The sequence below is a fragment of the Lolium perenne genome, chromosome 7 (genome assembly GCF_019359855.2).
Source record: "Lolium perenne isolate Kyuss_39 chromosome 7, Kyuss_2.0, whole genome shotgun sequence".
Classification (NCBI taxonomy): Eukaryota; Viridiplantae; Streptophyta; class Magnoliopsida; order Poales; family Poaceae; genus Lolium; species Lolium perenne.
The window spans coordinates 146,402,193-146,425,182 of record NC_067250.2 but is presented as its reverse complement, the minus strand read 5'-3'; the positions used below and the strand labels follow the sequence as shown (position 1 = coordinate 146,425,182).

The 22,990-nt window shown below is 49.9% G+C and overlaps 1 long non-coding RNA gene across 1 annotated transcript; it reads right to left on the bottom strand.

The window, feature by feature from the left end:
- Positions 1 to 10,521: 10,521 nt before the first annotated feature.
- On the bottom strand, positions 10,522 to 19,626 carry LOC139833210 (uncharacterized). Its single transcript, XR_011748557.1, has 2 exons — positions 19,341 to 19,626; positions 10,522 to 10,752 (listed from the first exon to the last, which is right to left on the bottom strand). It is a non-coding gene; the product is annotated as an uncharacterized lncRNA (long non-coding RNA).
- Between the last annotated feature and the right edge of the window lie 3,364 nt (positions 19,627 to 22,990).

Here is a 22,990-nt window from a genome sequence, read left to right as displayed (position 1 = left end):
ACTCCATAGCTGCTCATCTCCAATGCTCCACCATAGGAACCCATCACCAATGCTCCACCATAGGAACTCTTCCAATGCTCCACAAAGAAACTCTCCAAGGTTCCACCAAAGGAACTCTCCAAGGCTCCACCAAAGGAACTCCCCAATGCTCCACCAAAGGAACTCTTCTCCAAGATCCACCAAAGGAACCCTACCACCAAGATCCACTAAGGAATAGCTAGTATTTGTGAAATCTCTCTTGGTAGAACTATAGATCGGGGTCTCCTCCACCTATCCTCAAAATTAGGGCAAGATTGGTTGGAGGGGGAAGGAGATCCACAAGGATTAAGCTCAGCAACAATGGAGGAGAGAGAAGGGGAAGAGATAAAATCGGGTGGGGAAGAAGGGGCCCTTAAATAGGCTCCTCCAAATCCAACCGTTATGCCCAGTTTTGGCCTAAGCGGTACTACCGCTTTGGGGTAAGCGGTACTACCGCTCTGAGTTCAAATTCGATCTAGATCTGGTCAAAGGACGCAGAGCGGTACTATCGCCCGAGGTACCGCTCGTGGTACCGCAATAGGGTCCAGACCTTACTGGATCCAAAGCGGTGCCAGGGCGGTACCGGAGCGGTACGACCGTAACGCGTTACGGTACCTCAAGCGGTACCTTGAGCGGTACTACCGCTCGTGAGCGGTACTACCGCCCCAGGTACTGCAGGGGTACCGCAACTTGTTCTGGGGGACAAATTCGGCTCAGAACTCAGAGCGGTACCGAGGGCGTTACCTATAGGGGTAGCGGTACTACCGCTACAGGTACCGGTAGTACCGGCCTGGCTAAAACTGGTTTTCTTCCCTTTTTCTCTCCAACTTTGTTACCTCGCTAAACATACACAAAACCGGAAAACCTATCAACTACGCTTCAGTCTTCTGATCTTGACGTGTCCGGCGAGGTCACCGTGTACTTGCAAATCTAACAATGATACTCAAGGCACACAGTGAGATTACTCAAGTGTTGTCATCAAACATTGCTCTTACAATCTCCCCCTTTTTGGTGTTTGATGACAACACAAGAGTTGACAATAACATATGATATTATGATAAGATCATTAGATTTGCAAAAACTCGACGGAGCACCCCCTACACATGTGCATATCATGAATATGTATTTGAATACAAATACACATGTTATAGAGACATTACTCCCCCTAGTTTTTACAAACCAAGCACATATGCAACATAGATAGATGACATGTTCAAGAGGCATATGCACAATATGGAGGCAACATAAGATCATATACGGAGATTTGGGTGAAGTTATCATACCATAGCCTTGAGAATACCCAAACTCACAATAGGATGCCTCCATGGGGTTGTTGATGTAGCCAAGAGACAAGATAAGCACTAGAACCAAACGGCTACAAACAACAACGGTCTCCATCCACCTAGAAACTTCTCCCCCTTTGGCATCGGAACACCAAAAAGGAGGGTAACGAAACTAGAGAGATGGAGGAAAAAGAACATACAACCAAGCTTGCAAAAATCACGAGAAAACAAGCTTGATTGAGGTTCTTAAAACAAGAAGAAGAAAGCAAAGAAGAAAGACAAAACAAGGTCAACAAGAACCGAAAAACCCTCAAGGAGGGGGGTGTTGGTGGCCGAAGCCACCGTGTAAGAGTATAGTAGTTGTGAGGTCGCGTAGATGTATCTAGGACTCACGGACTACAACTCAACATGAAGCTCATAAGTCACTTAATTGACAAATAGCAAATGTTTTGGATTTCTTTATGCATTATGGGGGGAGTGATAGCTCAATGGATTTAAACCGCACTCCCCCTATGTCCATGCGTGCCTTTCATCTAGATATGATGGTAAGATTGGTATGTGCGCACGATGGTCAAGCAAAGTTCGATGGATCAATGATATTTAGCTCATGCCTCAACTCAATAAAGCGCTTCTCATCCAAGGGCTTCGTGAAGATGTCCACCAATTGCTCCTTGGTGCCAATATAGGATAGTACAATATCTCCGCGAGCAATGTGGTCCCGGATGAAGTGGTTCCGTATCTCGATGTGCTTCGTCTTGCCATGAAGAACCGGATTGTAGGCGATCTTGATTGCGCTCTCATTGTCACACAAAAGAGGAACCTTGCTATACTCGAGTCCATAATCCCGCAAGGTTTGCCTCATCCATAAGATTTGAGCACAACTACTCGCCGCGGCAATATACTCGGCTTCCGTGGTGGAGACGGAGACACAATTTTGCTTCTTCGAGGACCAACACACCAAAGATCTTCCAAGAAAGTGACATGCTCCGGAGGTAGACTTCCTATCAATCTTGTCGCCCGCCCAATCGGAGTCGGTGAAACCCACCAATGCAAAGTCCGTGTCCCTTGGGTACCATAGTCCGAAGTGTAGGGTATCAACTAAATACCGAAAGATCCTCTTGACCGCCACAAGGTGGCTTTCCTTCGGACTTGCTTGAAACCGTGCACACATACCAACGCTCAACATGATATCCGGGCGAGAGGCACAAAGGTAGAGAAGCGAACCTATCATCGAACGGTAGAGCTTGGTATCCACCGCCTTGCCGCCTTCGTCAAGAGTGAGTTGACACTTGAGTTGCATCGGAGTTCCGATCCCCTTGGCGTCCTTCATATCAAAGCGCTTGAGCATGTCTTGGAGGTACTTTGCTTGATTGATGAAGGTGCCTTGTCGCATTTGCTTGATCTCGAACCCAAGAAAGTACTTGAGTTCACCCATCATCGACATCTCATACCTATTTGTCATCAACATAGCAAACTCATCGTTGAATTTTGTGTTAGTAGAGCCAAATATGATGTCATCTACATAGAGTTGGCATACGAAAAGCTCCCCATTGACCTTCTTAGTAAAAAGAGTGGGATCGATTTTCCCCACTTGGAAACCACGGTCTTCAAGCAACTCCTTGAGATGCTCATACCAAGCTCTAGGAGCTTGTTTGATACCATATAGGGCCTTTTTGAGCTTGAAGACATGGTCCGGAAAATGGGGATCCTCGAACCCCGGGGGTTGCTTCACATACACTTCCTCATGTAGAGGACCATTAAGAAAAGCACTCTTAACATCCATTTGTTGTAACTTAAAGCCATGATGTGAGGCAAAGGCCAAAAGGATACGGATGGACTCGAGCCTTGCAACGGGTGCAAAGGTTTCACCAAAGTCCACGCCTTCGACTTGAGAATAGCCTTGTGCCACCAATCTTGCTTTGTTGCGGATGACCTTGCCACTTTCATCTTGCTTGTTCTTGAAGATCCACTTGGTGCCGATAACATTGCGGCAATGATCGGGTCGCTTCATGAGAGTCCATACATCATTCCTCTTGAAGTTGTTGAGTTCCTCTTGCATTGCATTCAACCAATCGGGATCTTGGAGAGCATCATCAACTTTGAGTGTTTCCACTCTAGAGACAAAGGCATGGTGCGCACAAAAGTTTGCAAGTTGCCTCCGAGTGGTGACGTTTCTCTTTATATCACCAATGATGTTTAGCAAGGAATGAGACTTGAGACGCAAGTGTCTTGTAGTAGGATCTTCACGGCGAGTGTCGTCTTGAGGAGATGGTTCTTGAGAGTCCTCTTGGCCTTCATCACGGTTTAGGTCCTCGCCTTGACCTCCATTGTTGTTGAAAGAGGCAACATTGTCATGAGATCCGGATGGCTCGGGGGTATAGGGAGTATAATTGTCCATGAAGACTCTCCCCGAACCACTCGGAGAAGAACTTGAAGCTTGACCTTGGTCACTTGATGTTGGGTGTTGAGGTAGATGAGCTTGCGGTGTATGTTGTTCTTGAGCTTGTTGAGGTGGACTTGGACTTGGTTGTTGTTGTAGATGTCGAGGTTGATCTTGAGGTTGAGGTTGAACTTGAGGTTGTTGTAGAGGTTGACTTGCATTTGTTAGATCAACGGAAGAAGCTTGGCTTTGTGGTGTAGATGGCTCCACTTGGGTGGAACTTGGTCCTTCCCCGGTACTCATAGAAGGTAGCGTTTGAGGTAAGCGAATGCTGACACCCATCCTTCCTATGGTATCCGGGGGAATTGCATCTCCTTTCTCACAAGAAGCACTTCGCTCCTCCAAAGATCTATCATCTTCATCGAATGTCACATCACAAGATTCTACAACACGTCCACTTGACTTGTTGAAGACTCTATAGGCGTGAGAATCCGTAGCATAGCCAACAAAAATTCCTTCTTGAGCTCTTGAATCAAACTTGGATAGGCGCGTGTCCTTGACGAGTATGTAGCATTTGCATCCGAAGACCTTGAAGTATGACACATTAGGCTTGTTACCGGTGAGGATCTCATATGGTGTCTTCTCAAGACCTTTGCGGAAGTAGAGGCGATTAGTAGCATGGCAAGCGGTAGAGATAGCTTCCGCCCAAAAATTGTAGTTGGACTTGTATTCCATCATCATGGTTCGAGCGGCTTCGATCAAGGTTCGATTCTTCCTTTCGGCGACCCCATTTTGTTGGGGAGTATATGGCATGGAGTATTGGTGTTCGATTCCTTCCTCGCCGAGAAAGTCATCCAATGTGTAGTTCTTGAACTCCGTTCCATTGTCGCTCCTTATTGCGAGAATCTTGTTGTCGTACTTGCGTTGAACTTGGTTGGCAAACTCCATCATGGTCCGTTGAGTCTCACTCTTGTAATTGAAGAAGAATACCCAACAATAGCGTGAATAGTCATCAACGATGACGAGGCAATACTTCTTTCCTCCAATACTTTCATGAGATGGTGGACCAAAGAGATCAACATGTAGGAGCTCCAAGCATCTTGTGGTAGAGATAATAGTCTTGGCCTTGTGAGGAGCTCCATGCATCTTTCCTTGTACGCAAGCCCTACAAACACGATCCTTGCAAAAAGAGACATCTTCTTTTAGTTCGAGAATGTGGCCACCCTTGTGGAGACTTTGCAAAGTCCTCATGTTGACATGGGCTAGTCGGCGATGCCATAACCAACCCTTGTCACCTTTGGCGAATAGGCAAAGAGCGGAGGACGTTGTCTTTCCGGAGAAATCAACAACATACAAAATGTTCTCTACATATCCAACAAAAGCTACATTGAGTGTCTTGCTCCACAAGAGGACCACCATATGTTCATCAAAGAATGTGCATAATCCCATACGAGCAATTTGATGAACGGAGAGTAAGTTGTAACGAAGGGTCTCGACAAGGAGGACATTCACAAGTGAGATGTCGGGTGTTACCACCACCTTGCCAAGACCCAATACCTTAGAGCACGTGTTGTCGCCATATGAAATGGTAGAGAGAGAAGGCCCGAGGTCGACAACAATATCCTTGCTTCCGGTCATATGACTTGTGGCTCCACTATCAACCACCCATTTACCGCCACCGGAAGCATAGTCCTACGAGGAATCAAGTCTTGGATTTAGGTACCCATTTTTCAATGGGTCCTAGCATGTTAGTAACAAGGGGTTTGGGAACCCAAATAGTCCAATCGACATTGTCCTTTTGAGGACCAATAAAGCGAGCACGAATATGTCCATAGTAATCAACAAAAAGAACATGAGAAGGGTTGTTAGAGCCGGCGAAACCCGTGGAGGTGGAGTTGGATACTCCATCCCTTCTTGAGCTAGCATTGCTCCCTTCACGGTTGGTCTCCATGTTATTTTTGTCCATCTTTTTCTTGGTCCTCCTCTTCCTCTTCCTCTTTGGCTTTGTAGCCACTCCTCCTTCATTGCTCGAGCCCTCTTTGGCTCCATCTTTTTCTTCAATGATTCCTTCCAAGTACTTGGCTTGAACTTGGAGTCTATCAACCTTGGCCTTCAAGCGATTGACTTCATCTTCATGCTCCGGATGTGGATGGCGAATATCAAACACTTGGACCTCCTTTGCCTTGTTCACCCGGAAGTGTTCCATCAAAGCTTCTTCTTGGAGAGCGTTCAACTTCATGAGCAAGCGCTTGTCATTTTCCATCTTGGCAATGTCGCTTTCATGAGTGCAACATGCACGGTCCTTGCTCAAGGGAAAGTACTCCTTCAATGTTTCTTCTTGCATGGAGTTGATCTCCATGAGCTTGGCTTCCCTTCTCTTCAAGGTGGCAATTTGCTCCTCATGATCACAACATGTATCCTTCTCCTTGCTCATACGGAGACACTCCTCCAACGACTCTTCTTGCTTGCTACTCAAACTCAATAGCTTGGCCTTGGTGATCTCAAGAGCGGCAATTTCTTCTTCATGGTTGCAACATGAGGTCTTCTCCTTGAACAAGCGATAGTACTCATCCAAGGCTTCTTCTTGAAGAGCATTGACTTCCAAGAGGAGGGCATTGTGCCTCCTCAAGGAAGTAACTTGATCCACAAGCTCATCATGGGAAGAATCGGGGTCTTCATCATCTTTTGCTTTGTTGGCTTCCTCGAGCAAGAGCATCTTCTTCTTGAGGTCACCAACCAACTCAAGAGCATGGTCTCGATCCTTGGTGAGATGTGAAACAATAGCCTCATTCTTGTCTTCAAGCACAATGACACTAGCTTCAAGAGACATGCGAGGTTCCTTTCATCATCAAGCTCCTCCTTGAGATTGGCAAGCTCATAGGCCGCTTCCCTCTCTCCAACTTCTCCCTCTTCTCGATAAGATCTTGTGCCGCACCAAGTTGGGCTAAGAGAGCCCCAACATGAATCTTGGTGTCCCCCTTCATGTTAGTGAGAAAAGAATCCAAGGAATCCAAACCCATAATCTCACGTTTAACGGTGAGACTAGTGGCATCATCAATATATGAGGCATTAGTAGAGGATGATGGTTTGGAAGGGGATTTTACCTCCGTGGATACCTTTGCCATGAGACACCGTGCATTGTTGGTGACGAGGTTCTCATTTGGAGAGTCGAAGAGGGAGGTAGAGGGAGTGGAAATGGCGATGGCTGCCACTCCCTCTCCTTCCTTGTTGGAGTGCTTGTCCTCATGCTCCCCATCTTCATCGGAGGTGTACTCTTCACGGATGATGAAGGCTCTAGGCTTCTTGTTGGAGGAGACCTTGTCGTCATCGGACCTTGGGGAGAACTTGGAGAATCCTTTGGAGTGTGGCTTGTACCTATCCTTTGGGATAAGCCTTCCACCATGATCTTCTCTTCTCTCAAACGTACAATCCGTGACAAAATGATTCTTGTCACCGCAATTGTAGCATGTTCTTCCCCTTGTCCTTTCTCTTGGGCTCTTGGAGGGTCTTCTTGGAGAATCGCGTGATCTTCTTGGTCTTGTGTTTTGTGACATGTTTCCATCCCAAAACTTCTTGGCGGCGAGAGCCATGTGCTCATGGTAGTTGAACTTGAGATCATCCGAACCCCACTCAACGGGATCCTCATCACTTTAACTAGCTTCATGCACCCTCATCTTCAATGCAAGGTTGGGCTTGCGGGAGTTGTGGGCGCGAGCAACAAGATCCTCCGCATTCTTCTTGGAGATGTCCAAAGCGATGACTTCACTAAGGACTTCATCGGATGTCATAGCACGGAAGGAGGCGTTTTGGCGGATGGCCGTCAACTTCACTTCCTCATAAGGGAGGAGAGCGTTGTAGAACTTGCGCTTGATCCAATGGTCATCCACGAACATTGCTCCAAGATCTTGCATTTGTACGGCAAGAGCGATGAGGCGCCGATACATCTCTTCGGGGGTCTCTCCTTCAATCATGATGAAATTGTCGGCCATGTTGTTCACTTCATCAAAACGAGAACTTTGGATGCTTGCATTGCCGAGGAAGAGCTTCTCAAGTTTGTCCCATGCTTCCTTGGTGGTCTTGATCGAGCGGATATGAGCGCGACCCTTGGGGGAGATGGCCATATGAATCATGTTGATGGCGGTGGTGTTGAGTTGGTCATCCACCACATCTCTTCGTGTCATCTTCTTGGGATCTCGTGGTGAATAGCCCTCCTCAATGATTCGCCAAAGCTCGGTAGAAACGCTGCGCACATGTGAACGCATTAAGAATTGCCAATTCTCAAAGTTGTTTGACTCGAGTAACGGTGGAGAACCATGCGACAAGATATGCGGCATCGGTATCGGAACGTTAATGGTGTAATCATTTGGTGGTGGCACCGCATGATAACCCCCTTGACGTTCCGCAACCGGTGTGTCATCATCCTTCCCTTTTGTTGAAGTGCCGGTATCCCCAACCCCTTCCTTTTGTGAATCTTTTGTCGCTTCCGCGACAAAATCAACAAGAGGAAGGGTGTTAGCTTTTGGTGGCGGAACCTCGGCACTTTCTATTGGTGGAGGGTTTGGTTTTTGAACCACCAACTCCATCATCATCGCCTTCATTTGGGGAACGATGGATGACTCCAATTTCTTGAGGTCATCCAATGTAGCCATAGTGCTATCGATGGGAGATGATGGAGCGGGTGGCTCAAGGGAAGGTGACCCATTCACAACCGTCTCTTGTTCGGCCATTTCTTAGGCGGTAAAGCCCGAGCAAGAAAACCTTGCTCTGATACCACTTGAACGGATCGTAGCGAACAAGAGGGAGGGGGGTGAATGGCGCTACGGCAAGTTTTAGTCTTTTTCAAGTTTTATGCAACAGAAGGTAAATGTGTGACTTTTAGCAATGGGGGTGATCCTAGTGCCTCTAAAAATCTTTTATCCGTTCATAAGTTCAATCTTGATAATCACGTGTTCATTGAGTTACATCCTTTCTTTTTTGTCATCAAGGACCAAGCAACTCAACGCGTCCTCTTTAGAGGCCCTTGCTATGGAGGCCTATATCCATTGATGCCCATCTCCACTGCGTCCTCCAAGCATGCATACATCACAATAAAGCCATCATCCTCTACATGGCACCGCCGTTTAGGACATCCCTCTTCGTTTGTGGTTCAACAAGTACTTAGGAAAAATAAGATAGCTTATACCCGAGAGAGTACCCCATATGTGTGTGATTCATGTCAATTGGCAAAGATTCATCAATTGCCATATCCTATCTCTAGTAGCAAATCTACTGTTCCTCTAGAGCAAGTTTTTTCTGATGTATGGGGTCCTGCACCTCTCTTTGCTGGGAAACATTCATACTATGTAAGCTTCATTGATGATTTTAGCAAGTTTACTTGGATTTATTTGCTCAAAAGTTGTGCTGATGTTTATCAAGTCTTCCTCAATTTTCAGAAATATGTTGAGCGCAAGTTTGATAGGAAAATTATAACAATGCAAACTGATTGGGGTGGTGAATATGAAAAGCTCAATTCCTTTTTCCAAACATTTGGTATCACTCACCATGTTTCATGTCCTCATGCTCATCAACAAAATGGCTCTGCTGAAAGGAAACATCGTCATATAGTTGAAGTTGGCCTAGCTTTGCTTGCAAATGCATCCATGTCTCTCAAATACTGGGATGAAGCCTTCCTTACTGCCACATTTCTTATAAATTTACTTCCCAGTAAAGTCATTAACTTTGAAACCCCAGCTGAACGTCTTCTTCATATGACACCAAACTATGATGCTCTTCGAGTTTTTGGTTGTGCTTGTTGGCCCAACCTTCGCCCTTACAATACTCGCAAACTTGCTTTCCGTTCCACTCGCTGTGTGTTTCTTGGTTATAGTCCTCTTCATAAGGGTGTCAAGTGTCTAGACATAAATACTTGACGAGTGTATATCTCTCGTGATGTTGTGTTTGATGAAAATGTTTTCCCTTTTGCCTCATTGCGTCCTAATGCTGGCCCTCTTCTTAGAAAAGAAATTCTCCTTCTTCCATCATTCACATTTGAGTCTTCTGAGGGTGCAAATAATGTTGATGATCATATGCCTATTGTGCCTATTACTAATGTGTTGCCAGCTGCAGAAACTACTGATGAAAATTTCTGATAAAACAGAGTTGAAATTCATGCAGAAAATGATGTTCAAAATACTGCAGAAGAAAACGAAATCAGCGCTGAAAACCATGCGGATTCTGATGCTGACTTGTCCGATCCCGAGGAAACACAGCCCGAGGCTGATTCTCCCGCCCTCGGGTCGCGCGGAGATGCTCCGGCAGAGTCTGCCGGCCACACGCCCTCTGCCCGTCCTATAGCTCCACCTGGCGCACGCTCCCCGGCGCTGTCGGCTGCGCGTGGCGACCACACACCCTCACCCAGCCCCGGTGCGCCACCTGGCGCCTCTCATGCGACGCCTGCCTCGACTGCAAAGCCTGCTGATTCTGTCTCTTCTGGATCGTCTGCGGCAGGTGCTCATGCAGCTGATTCTATGGCGTCCTCTGAAAATACACAAGAGCAAGATCGGCCTATACTGCCTGCTTCTTCTGCTGTTTCACCTTCGCGTATTCATACTCGGTTGCAGCAAGGTATAAGACAGCCTAAAAAATATACTAATGGCACAGTGCGATATGGTTTGTTTTCTTCTACAGGAGAACCATTGTGACGCCCCAAAACCGGTACCATGAGGATCCCAGTGAATCCGCCGAAATCCGCACGATATCGATTTTAGGAGACGCACCACCAAGCGCCTCGTACACGCCAAAGCATGCACGCGATGCGGGTGGAATCAATCACGAGAGGTAACATTACAACATGATTACACCAGAGCCCACAAGAAACAGATATATTACAACAACGACTCCAACGAGTCAAGATACAAATAGGTACATACAAAGATCCAAATCATACAGAAGATCAAATACATCCGAGTACGAACAAGATACAACTTTGGACTAAGAGTCCTGAAGATAACCAAGTGGCGTCCATAACCCTGCCCAGGCCAAGCCGGAAGGGTAACCTTGCTAACGTCGCCTTCATCGTACCGGTCTTCATACCTGCCCGGTTATATCCCGTAGAAGCAGCAATAAGTACGGGTTCGTACTTAACAAGACTTCAAGACGTATAAGCATTCGTCAACCAGTCGTCCTTTGTACTTGAGGCACGCATGGGACTTAGAGGACGCAAGAGGAACGTCATAGGCAATATGGTGGGGTTAAGCGGCAGCGCGCAAGCACTAAAAACCTATAGAGACACTCTACAATATTCGTCTAAACAGAGAAGGTGAAAGAGCGCATAAGCTAACAGTTCTATACTCTGCAAACATAACTCAGCCGATGGTGTTATCACCAGATTTTGGACAAATCCAGAGGTGGGCCGTAAGAGAGATGGGCTTGGAAGATTACACGTGGAAGATCTTTGAAGCGGCCTTGCACGGAGAATTTGGGCTAGTTTGCCCGTGTATCTTTAAATATAGTAGATTATGTCTTAGATCAAGATTTAGAGTTTGTATCGCACACGGTGGGATATTCCCCACGTTAGAAAGTCCGCTGGACTATAAATATGTATCTAGGGTTTATGGAATAAACAACAACACAACGTTCACCCCAAAAACAAACCAATCTCGGCGCATCGCCAACTCCTTCGTCTCGAGGGTTTCAATCAGGTAAGCGACATGCTGCCTAGATCGCATCTTGCGATCTAGGCAGCACAAGCCCCATGTTGTTCATGCGTTGCGCGTACTGAAGCGTCTTTGATGGCGCGCAACGTAGTTATCATAGATGTGTTAGGGTTAGCATTGCTCTTCGTATAGACATGCTTACGTAGTGCGACCCTTGCATATCTAGCCGTCCTCACGCCTATCTCAGGTGTGGGGGCGGCACCCTGCTTGTTCATCGTCTAGTAGATCTGATCCGTTACGATTGCTCCTTGCTCTGCAAGGATTAGTTTAATATCTGCAATAGTTAGGCCTTACAAAGGGAGGGAGGATCCAGTGGCACGTAGGGTGGCGTTCGCAAGTCCTAAACAGGATGTTCCGCGGATCAACATCATTGTTGGTTCTTTGGCCTTGTTTAGGATCGGCTTATGAGCACCGTGCGTGGCCGCGAGGCCCAACCTGGAGTAGGATGATCCGATTATGCGGTGAAAACCCTAAATCGTCGTAGATCTAATTAGCTATATCTTGATCAAGCAGGATCACCAAGTATTCGTGCACCCCGCATGGATCATGGGTGGATCGGCTCTTTGAGCCGATTCACAGGATAACCTGAGAGCCGATCGAGGCTCGTATTTAATGTTTACGTGTATGCCATGCAGGAACTAAGCGAGGCATCCCCATCACCTTCCTGACCAGGTATAGGTCAGGTGGCACGCCCTTGCACTTCGCATCGCCGCGTGTGACCAGAAGAGCATTGCGGGCCGTCGCTCGGAGGGGTCTCAGCCAGCCGCAGCTCTAGGCTCTTCCCGGCTCTACAGTGTTGATTCGCCGCTGCCCACCGGTGGGGTTTTGGCAGTCAACACATTCTGGCACGCCCGGTGGGACAATCGTCTACATCAACCACATCGCCATCTACATCTGAGATGGCGACGGACGGCACGCCAGTCACCTACGAGGAGCTGCCTGCTGAGCTCAAGAAGAAACATGACGAGATCAAGGCTACCCTCGAAGCCGACCTCATCGGCTCTTTTCAGAGAACCCGTACCCATGGCATCAGATGGAAGGGATTCTCGCCACAAGGTGCACTCGATGGGATAGATCTCTCTGCCCCGTCGGAGGAACGCACCAGGGCCCTACGGCAGGAGATCAACTACTTGGTGGCTCACTCGCTACACCGCCACTCTGAAAACTTGGTCAACGTGTTGGAGCGTCTCGCTCTGCGCGTGATCCAGGAGATCATGAGCCACCAGTACTCGCCGTCAGGACCAGCTCTCGGGACGCATCAAGGAGAGTTGCCACTCCAGTCCCGTCCACCGCTGCCATATGCGTTGGCAGCACCACCTGAAGTGCCGGCTACACCGGCATTCGTCGTCTACAAGATTGGTGGTGATCCTAGTGACTACCAGTTCTTGACGGAGGCGCCTAAGGAGATCCCTCAAGGATACTCGTGCACGTATGTGCCAGATTGTGGCAACTGGGCACTCTCAAACCAGGCCACAACCTCAGGGACTCCGGCGAAAACGGGAGAAACGTCAGCGACAGAGCTTGAGAAGCAGACGTGGCTAACTAAGTACGCCACCCCGACGAAACTCCCGAGCCCAGCTCCTGCAGTTGGCTCAGAGCCAGAAAAGCAAACATGGCTGGCTAAATACGCCACCCCGGCGAATCTTCAGGGTGCATCTCCTGCCAAAGACACGACGGATCAGATCAGTACCATACTGAGAGACCAGTTCGGCATTATGCCGAAAAGGAGGGCAATCGGCTATTCCAAGCCGTACCCCGACGAGTACGAGATGATCCCGCTACCACCTAAATATCGGCTCCCTGACTTCTCCAAATTCAGTGGATCAGATGGCTCCAGCTCCATCGAGCATATCGGCCGATATTTGGCGCAACTAGGACCGGCTTCAGTGTCGGATCAGCTACGTGTGAGGCTCTTTTCACAGTCCCTCACAGGATCGGCTTTTGGATGGTATACCTCTTTGCCAGCCAACTCCATCCAGTCTTGGAAGCAATTGGAAGAACAGTTCCATATGCAATATCATTCAGAAGCTTCCGAGTCTAGCATTGCCGATCTAGCACAACTACGTCAGAAGCGCGGAGAAACGGTGACAGAGTACATCCAGCGCTTCAGGAACCTGAGGAACCGATGTTATTCGGTTCGTATAACTGAAAAGGAAGCAGTCGAATTGGCAGTAGCTGGCCTCGCAACACAGCTCAAAGACATGGCCTCCCAAGCAGATTATCCCTCGCTGGCGCACATGGTTCAGAAACTATCAGCATATGAACAGCGCCACCCAGACCTGTACCAAGACAAGTTCAAGCGTGCAGTAGTCATGGTCGATACAGAGGAAGGTGAAGTGCCTGCGGGAGACCAAGAAGTAGCAGTGGCTGAGTGGACTCGGGGAGGAACCCCTGTATCCTGCAAATGGGTCAAGCCACCAGGGCCGCCTAGGGGATTTGATTTTGACGTGACCAAGACTGAGCAAATCTTCGACCTCCTGCTCAAGGAGAAACAGTTGACGATTCCTGAAGGTCTCAAGTTCCCCACGGCGCAAGAGCTAAACGGAAAGCCGTACTGCAAGTTCCACAGCTCGCTTTCCCATGCCACCAACGACTGCAGGGTGTGGCGTCAACACATCCAAGCGGCGATAGAGAAGGGGCGTTTGATTTTTAATCAGTACGCCATGAAGGTAGACACCCAGCCCTTCCCCGCCGTTAACATGGTAGAAGTCGTCTACCCCGAGGGCTGCCAGCCAGGTCCCACGTTCAGCATCAACATGGTAGGATCTGGGAACCACTCTGGCAAAGATGGAGATGAGGGCAGCTGCTCTCATAGCAAGGATACAGAGGGGGCCGCTCCACGCGATCGGCTCCATCATGATGGCAAGCGCTACGTCACGGAGGGAGAAGTGAAGAACATAAGATATCAACGACCTCTCTCTGATCACCTCCTCAACAAATATGTGAGACAGTATGACCAACGCCGACAGTCCAACTATGATGATGAAGAAGATCGTCTGGCTAGAGAAGCCAGAAGACATCGTCGGCAGGATCGCTATGAGGAGGAGCACGAGCGCCGTGCCACGGACAGGCCAAGGGAGCAAGATGACAACGCCAGACACTGGGACTGCCCTTTCTTCAGACACTGTTGGGATTCAGGAATGAGCCGATTGCCCACAATCGGCAATTGCCCAGAATGCAACAAGAAGAAGAAGGAGGCAGCCAACGTGTCTGTGTTTGAGCGCTTAGGGCCTCTCCCACCACCAAGCAAACGTGCTGAGTCACCTCGTTGGGCAGATATTGAAGATTCCGAAGACGAGGGACTAGAAGAAGAAGACAGGTACCACCGTCCAAGGTGGTGCCCTGACGGACTCAGCCGTTCACAGAAACGCAGGGTTCAGCGGTTGCGCGGCCTGGAGGAAGCCGAAAGGTTATATTTGCATACGCTAAGGAAGGCACGGCCTGATCTGGCCGCAAAGGTTCAGCGAGCCCTGGATGAGGAGGGTCGTCCATGAAGAATGGAGTGGCGTCCCAAGCAAAAGAAAGCCGATGATGAAACATCGGCTGGCACAAACATGGTGCTTGTCTTGCCGACAGAGCTTAGTGCTCCACGATTATACGATGCACTTAAGGTGGACGACAGCAGGCGCATCAAGTCAGAGGTTGGGTTGGTTTTATCCAGCCTAGCTGAGTAGCAAGATTAAACCAATGAGCAAACCGTGCGAGGCTGATCCTTGTGATCGGCCTCAAAAAATTTATGGAGGAACATTACAAAACCTTCATCGAACAAGCAATGTGGAGGCCGATTCCAGCAATCGGCCAAAATTATCTTCTGCACATATTCTGTTTGTGGTCAGTAATGATCTACTGGGCAGCGGCTACGTCGGCAGATGCAAGTCAGCATGAATCTTCACGAAGCCGACGTGCAAGTGCAGTGCCCTGACTAACCACAAAAGCCGATATCTGCAGTCATTTGGCAGATTCGGCTCGGGGGGCATATAGTCAGATAAACATGTGCAGGTAACACGTGCAGTCATGTGTGCAGGGAAACATTGGGGGCCGATTGAGAAAAATCGGCCAAATAAAAAAAAAAAACAACACAAAAGTTTAGCCGATGCAGATACGTGGCCATCGACTCAAGAGGTACAGCTGTTATGAGCAGAAAGGGTCAACGGAGCAGGAAGTGAGTCACGAAAAGAGACTCTAATGGAAGAGCTCCTCAATTGAGTGGCTTGATAACTTCGATTTTCTCTTCAAGAACCTCTGGTTTCCTTTTGCGAGCAATGTGCAGATCAGGTTAAGGATGGGTTGCATCAGATCCACCACAGGGGAGGAGCCGATCTGACCTGCAAGGCGCGAAGGTGGACTGAAGAAGCTCGGGGGGCAGCTCACCCTGAAGGTTCTCTGCTCTGGAGAGCCGATTTTGCTGAAATCGGCTGGTTCCGCATCATGACTTGGAAGCCGATGGCGACACATTTGGTCAGTCCACTGATATGCTCGCCTTGATAAAGGCTCGGGGGGCAACTGATGGCGCAGAATTTGCCGTTCTCAAGAAGCCGATAGAGATTTCATCAGGCTGAAAACCCAGTGGTATCGACTTCAGGATCAAGTCGTTTTCGGCAGCAATTCTGGGGCTCTCGTGAGAACGACGATTTGCATATTTGTCCGCCAGAGTTCAAAGAGGTGGGGCATTGAGATACTGGTGCGTTGTCATCGGCTCGTTGGGCCTTGGCTAAGTAACGATCGGCAGGTTCAGCGGAAGAGGGAATCGGCTCAATTAAAACTCCGAAGAAATCGGCAAACTCAAATTGGGGAAAAGTTCTTCATTGATAAACCAGATTTCTTACATAGAAGAGCTGATTGCTCTCAAAAGGGAGTTCTAAGGGGATACATTGCCCCGTCTACTGTTGCTGATCCTATTCTAGAGGACCTGTTCTACGGGCCGTCACTGCCCTCGTCGTCACCATCGTCAGCGCTGTTGGCGCTGCTCCCGGCGAGCTCGTCGTCGCTGCTGTAGCGGCCGCCGGCAGGACCTTCGTTGTCCTCGTCCTCCACGTCGTCGTCGTCGTCGCTATCATAATCACTGAGATTCCCTGGCCAGGGGCAATGGCGCTTGGCCGGCGGCTCGTCAGAGAGGCTGTCGTCGTCGTCCTCCTCTTCCTCTTCCTCTTCCTTTACCTCGGAGGAGGTAAAGTCATCCCAGGAGAAGCGATCGTCATCGCTCTCCTCTTCCGATTCCCCGTTGGTGAGGAAGCGGAGGTCGCTCTCCCCGTCCGTCGAGGATTGGTCGTCCTCGGACCAGATGGAGAAGTCATGGTCTGACTCCTCCCCGGCCTCAATGGCGCGGCGGATGTTGGCCGCATGGACTTCTTGTGGGCTCGGTGCTGGCATCGGCTCGGGGGAAGAGGACTCGAAGGAAAGTCCCGACGAGGCAGAGGAAGAAGAGGACATGGTGCGCAGAAGGGTTTTTTGGGAGTGCCGATGGCTGGAACAGAGGAAGGGGATAAAGATGACTATTCAATCGGCACGGTTAAATAATGAGAAACCTGGTGGGAATTACTGTCATCACAGTTTCCGAAGGGGTAATGTCAGAGCTGTCAAATTTTGCAGAGAAGCTGAAAGGATAGGGCATAATGATGACGGAGGCTGCAAATGGCTCTGCTCTGCCACGACATGACCCTTCGAAAGGAAAATATAATGATTTTGGAAAAATTATTTCCAAAACCAGGGGGGCATGTGTTATCACCAGATTTTGGACAAATCCAGAGGTGGGCCGTAAGAGAGATGGGCTTGGAAGATTACACGTGGAAGATCTTTGAAGCGGCCTTGCACGGAGAATTTGGGCTAGTTTGCCCGTGTATCTTTAAATATAGTAGATTATGTCTTAGATCAAGATTTAGAGTTTGTATCGCACACGGTGGGATATTCCCCACGTTAGAAAGTCCGCTGGACTATAAATATGTATCTAGGGTTTATGGAATAAACAACAACACAACGTTCACCCCAAAAACAAACCAATCTCGGCGCATCGCCAACTCCTTCGTCTCGAGGGTTTCAATCAGGTAAGCGACATGCTGCCTAGATCGCATCTTGCGATCTAGGCAGCACAAGCCCCATGTTGTTCATGCGTTGCGCGTACTGAAGCGTCTTTGATGGCGCGCAACGTAGTTATCATAGATGTGTTAGGGTTAGCATTGCTCTTCGTATAGACATGCTTACGTAGTGCGACCCTTGCATATCTAGCCGTCCTCACGCCTATCTCAGGTGTGGGGGCGGCACCCTGCTTGTTCATCGTCTAGTAGATCTGATCCGTTACGATTGCTCCTTGCTCTGCAAGGATTAGTTTAATATCTGCAATAGTTAGGCCTTACAAAGGGAGGGAGGATCCAGTGGCACGTAGGGTGGCGTTCGCAAGTCCTAAACAGGATGTTCCGCGGATCAACATCATTGTTGGTTCTTTGGCCTTGTTTAGGATCGGCTTATGAGCACCGTGCGTGGCCGCGAGGCCCAACCTGGAGTACGATGATCCGATTATGCGGTGAAAACCCTAAATCGTCATAGATCTAATTAGCTATATCTTGATCAAGCAGGATCACCAAGTATTCGTGCACCCCGCACGGATCATGGGTGGATCGGCTCTTTGAGCCGATTCACAGGATAACCTGAGAGCCGATCGAGGCTCGTATTTAATGTTTACGTGTATGCCATGCAGGAACTAAGCGAGGCATCCCCATCACCTTCCTGACCAGGTATAGGTCAGGTGGCACGCCCTTGCACTTCGCATCGCCGCGTGTGACCAGAAGAGCATTGCGGGCCGTCGCTCGGAGGGGTCTCAGCCAGCCGCAGCTCTAGGCTCTTCCCGGCTCTACAGTGTTGATTCGCCGCTGCCCACCGGTGGGGTTTTGGCAGTCAACAAAACATAACTCAGCCGATGTGTTCCCCCCTCGCAAGGAAGTACTCACAAGGGCACTCACACGGTTGACAAGTTTTACCCAGGTTTTATTTAAGTTGTGCTAACTTACTACGCAAGTTATTATGATTGAAACAGCAGGTGTAAGTTGTCTATGGTCGAGTCATACAGCTCCAAGTCGTCCATAACCGCGGACGCGGCTTATCGATAAGATTTAACCCTGCGGGGGTGCCCAAATGTGCCCACACGCACGATCAACCCACTTGCAACAGGTGGATATCACGACTCGCACTCTCCTTCACGACAACAATGTCCAGGAGGCCACCTAACTAAGTTAAACTCGTATCGAAGTCCGACCGTATCTCCGAAGCGGACCTAGCTGTTTGCGACAGCGTACTAGGTGGTTTAAACACACACTGGGGCGATAAACCACTTCGCAGCGGCTCCGCGACCTATACGTGCATACCAGAAACAAGGGATACAAGGCACCCAGGGGCTTCCCAAAATAAATAAGTAACAGGCTGGCATGCACACAAACAACAAATGGTAAAACATTGCAAACTAATTGTGGCCACTAGACAAAGCTGTAGATTCCGGCAGTGGTCAAGGAGAGACCCAGAAATATACCCACGTGTGGTTAGAGCGCTCAGTCTCGGAACAGATAACAAGAACTCGGGTCCTAGGGGACATTAGTGAGTCAAAGTTCCGATGCTTTCGCAAAGGGGCTCACGGATGCCTCTGCTTATCATTTTAGTTGTTAACAATAAGTAAAGCATGATTATCTCCAACAAATATATCCATAAACCATGTGTCATGATTCCCCAATAGATAATCCGATAAGATAACAACAATGGTAACAAGATAAGACAGCACTAGCATGCATTACGACTCGCATGGCAGACCCAAAACCAAACAATAGCTATAGGTGGTTGGTGGAGGCAATATAGGCTGCTTGAAGTAACAAGTGGATAGGATACGTGACAAGAACGCAACTTAAGGCTAGCATGAGGGAGAAGGCAAAAATAAAATAGGTGAGCGACTTCTGCAGGGGCAGAAGTATAGGGGAAAATGCTTGCCTGTTAAAGCTTGCCGAGGAACATCCGGAGGACTTGTCGTATCTCACCACACCACTTCGCGATCATATCCGAGAAGAAGCAAATGCTGGAACAAACAACGGTGCAAGTCTTACTACTACGGAAGAAGAACCAGCATGATGAAGATGATATGCATGACATGGCATCGATGGTGCAATGCAACTTATTCATATTAAGCGGGATCGGAAACCCGACACACAATTATTAGATTCAAGTTGTTTTTCTACCGGCAATATTAAATGTTGATTAGCATGGCAAGACATGGCAGGGGTGGTGTTGTGGGTATACTTCATGGGTGTACCATCGACAGTGCCTAGATCCGGCAAGCCCGGGTGGCCCACAGATGGTGATGAGGCATGTGGCCCATCGGGCGGCCCAGTTGCTGTTGATCATGAAGGAAGAAGTCCGGCCCAGGATCAGTAAGCCGGATCCGTACCGACATTAGGAGGAACCCGGATCCGCGGAGGCCCATGAGGAACCCGGATCCAGTACGACGTATATGGAAGGCGGATCCGTAACGTGCACGGCAAGATATTGTACCGTAGCTAGGCTATCTGTAATCCGGCTAGGACTCTCCATGTAAACCCTAGATCCGTGCGCCTTTATAAGCCGGATCCCGGGAGCCCTAGAGGCACAACCACAACTCATTGTAACAACGCGAAAGCGCCCAGATAATTCCAGACAAGTAGCAGTAGGCCCTGTCATCGTGCAGGTGTTCCGAAGCTGGGTAAATCGCGTACCACCGTCCCGTGTGCACTCCGCCCTATGGCCCCTACTTCTTCTCCCCCTCGTGAGGATCCCTCCTCCGAGGTATCGTCGAATAGGCAACGACAGTTGGCGCCCACCGTGGGGCCTGTGGCGTCTGGAGGCCGGAACCGGGAGGGTTCCGCCGTGCGAAGCTACGACGACACCATCGCTGTGGGGCGCGTCCTCTACGCCGCGAATCTGCCGATCGTCCCTCCGGATGAGTGTTGGATTCCGGCTAGGACAAACCCCATCAAGCTCTCCATCGTCCCAATTGGCGGCATACACATCTTCATCGGGGAAACCGTCGATTCCGACGGAAACCCACTGGTAAGTAACGCAGACGCGACCGCCGCAGAGCTGGACGCTGTCGCGAAGATCCGATCTGAGATGCAGGAGCTTCCCAAGGAAGATTCCGCCTTGGATCTGGAAATTTCAAAGCCCACCCAATCCGCCCCTGAGCAGGAAACAACGGTGGAAGACCAATGCAGATCCGCCTGGGTCTCCCAGGTGTTAGAAAAGCAGAGGTGCCACTTCGTACACTTCTTGGCCCATACCGCCGGAACCGCCCCTCAAGAAGACGGAGCTGGTTCTGAGCATGTAGAGGCACCGGAAAACGGCGCAGATCCGGATCAGGCCGAGCCTGTCGGAGAAAGCGAAGCTCCGGTTGAAGAGTCGATTTTGGGCAATCTGAGCCCAATTTCCGGAGATACCCCCTCCATGGATACTGACGAGTTTAACCGCAAGCTAGGGGAGTACGGTTTCGGTGATCAGCCTGAAGTCGACTCCGCCCAGCCTAAGCAGGTTCTCGCAACTGTAGCAGCGCTGGGACAAACTGGATCTGAAGACCCAACCAGCCAATCCGACCCTCAGCCATCCCAACAAGGATCTCCAATGTCTCGGGAGCGACCCCGCAGGGATTCTTCCTCGGAGGAGCTCTTGTCAGCAGAAGAGATGGTCGCGCGAGCAGTTCTTAACACACCTATAACCCCGGGCGACGCCGCAGATCTGGAGGTGCTAGAAGCCACTAGATAGGAAATGCTGGCCACTGCCAAGAAGCTCGCCGAGACAGAAGCCGCGTTAAGGGAAGAGAGGGCAGAAGCTGCAGGATTGGCGGAAAATTTCGACAGACAGGATCGCGAGATTACTGCCACACTCGAGCAGGTCAAGAGCATGAGGGCAGAGTGGGAAGTAAAGATGATCTATGCGCAGGCGGAGGCCGATCGAATTGTTAGAGAAGCAATCCCGCCTCGCAGAATACCCTTCAACACGCCCGCAGAGCACCGCCCGCTGGAAACCCCAAAAGACAACATGCAAAAAGCTGCGGAACTATTGAAGAAGAAGGATGAAGAGGTTGATATCAACTACCTCCGCACACTTGTCTCTTCAGCAATGCAGCAGCAAAGCAAGGCAGACACTTCGCGCAGGTTGGAATCCAATCCGGATAACTGTGTATCTACCGCGCAGAAGGACGCCCGCGCCGATCGGCATCTCAATGATGAATCACACACCGGATCCTCAGAGCGCAGAAGAAGAGTCAGGGAACACCCAAATCCGATCCCTGTTCCATCAAAGACGCCTTCGTCAGATCCAAGAAAGGGAAAGGATGCGATGTACTCTGGACGAGACAAATACCGCAACCCCTCTCCTCCGCCTAACGGTTACCCGCGACCCCCTCGCCGCCGTAGTCCAGCCGGAAACACCAGGCCCCCAGGGCATGGTGGGATTGTTATCCGCGACAACGTGCTGCCAAGAAATAGAAACAGGGAGCGCTCGCCGGAACCACGCCGGAACCAGAACAATGTTCATGTGCCCGAGCCCAGGAGGGGTCGGAATGAGGAGCGCGGCCCAGAGCCTCGTCGGAGCCGTGACCCAGAGCCTCGCCGGAACCGCGACCCAGAGCCTCGTCGGAGCCGTGACCCGGAGCCTCGCCGGAACGACCAGGGCAGCCAGCGCCAGGGCGAAGGCAGCCACAGGAGCCGGAGCCAGCACCAGGAAGGCCGAGGAGAATCAGATGGCGGAAGCAAGAAATCGGACCGCCCACCTCGCAGGACTCCCTCACCACCACCTAGCGGTGGCGGCGGAGGTGGAGGCGGAGGCGATGGCCGGAGATCTCACTCTCGCTCACAATCCCCTCGCCACGGCCCGCGCGCCGCACGGGATCACCTTAACGAATACAGAACCGACTACATTGGTCCGAAGTGCTTTGGCAGGATGATTCGAGAGGAACCAAAGCCAAGGATGAACCTCAAGCTACCCGGAAATCTGAAGCATTATGATGGAACCGAAAGGCCGGATACCTGGATTGAGGATTACTATAATGCAGTAACCTTTGCCGGAGGAACCCCTAACATCGCCTGCCGCATGCTCCAGTTGTACCTTGTAGGTCCAGCCCGGATCTGGCTCAGTGACCTCGAGAAGAACTCCATCTTTTGCTGGTTCGACCTGAAGACCGCTTTCGAGAAGCACTTCAGAGGCACCTACAAAAGACCTGCCACGGCAAGCGACCTGCAAGCCTGCATCCAGAAGAAGGGAGAAACCTCAAGAAACTACCTCACACGATGGTTGGCATGCAGGAACGAGTGCGAAAACGTCGACCACACAACCGCCATGTACGCTTTCATTGGTGGACTGCAGAGGGGAGGATTGCTGAGGCATATGCTCACTCGTTTGGCTAACTCAAGCAAGCTGACTTTGGATGAGATGATCTCCATTGCCAGTGATCATACTGCCGCCGATGATGACGCAGGCGGTGATCTCGCAGCTACAGCAATCCCCCTACATCAACAGAAGAAGAACCGTGATAACGGCAGTAGCAGCAGCCATAAGCGCAAAAACCCTGATGACCAGAAGAGTGGCGGATCCGAGATGGTCGCCATGGCGTTTCA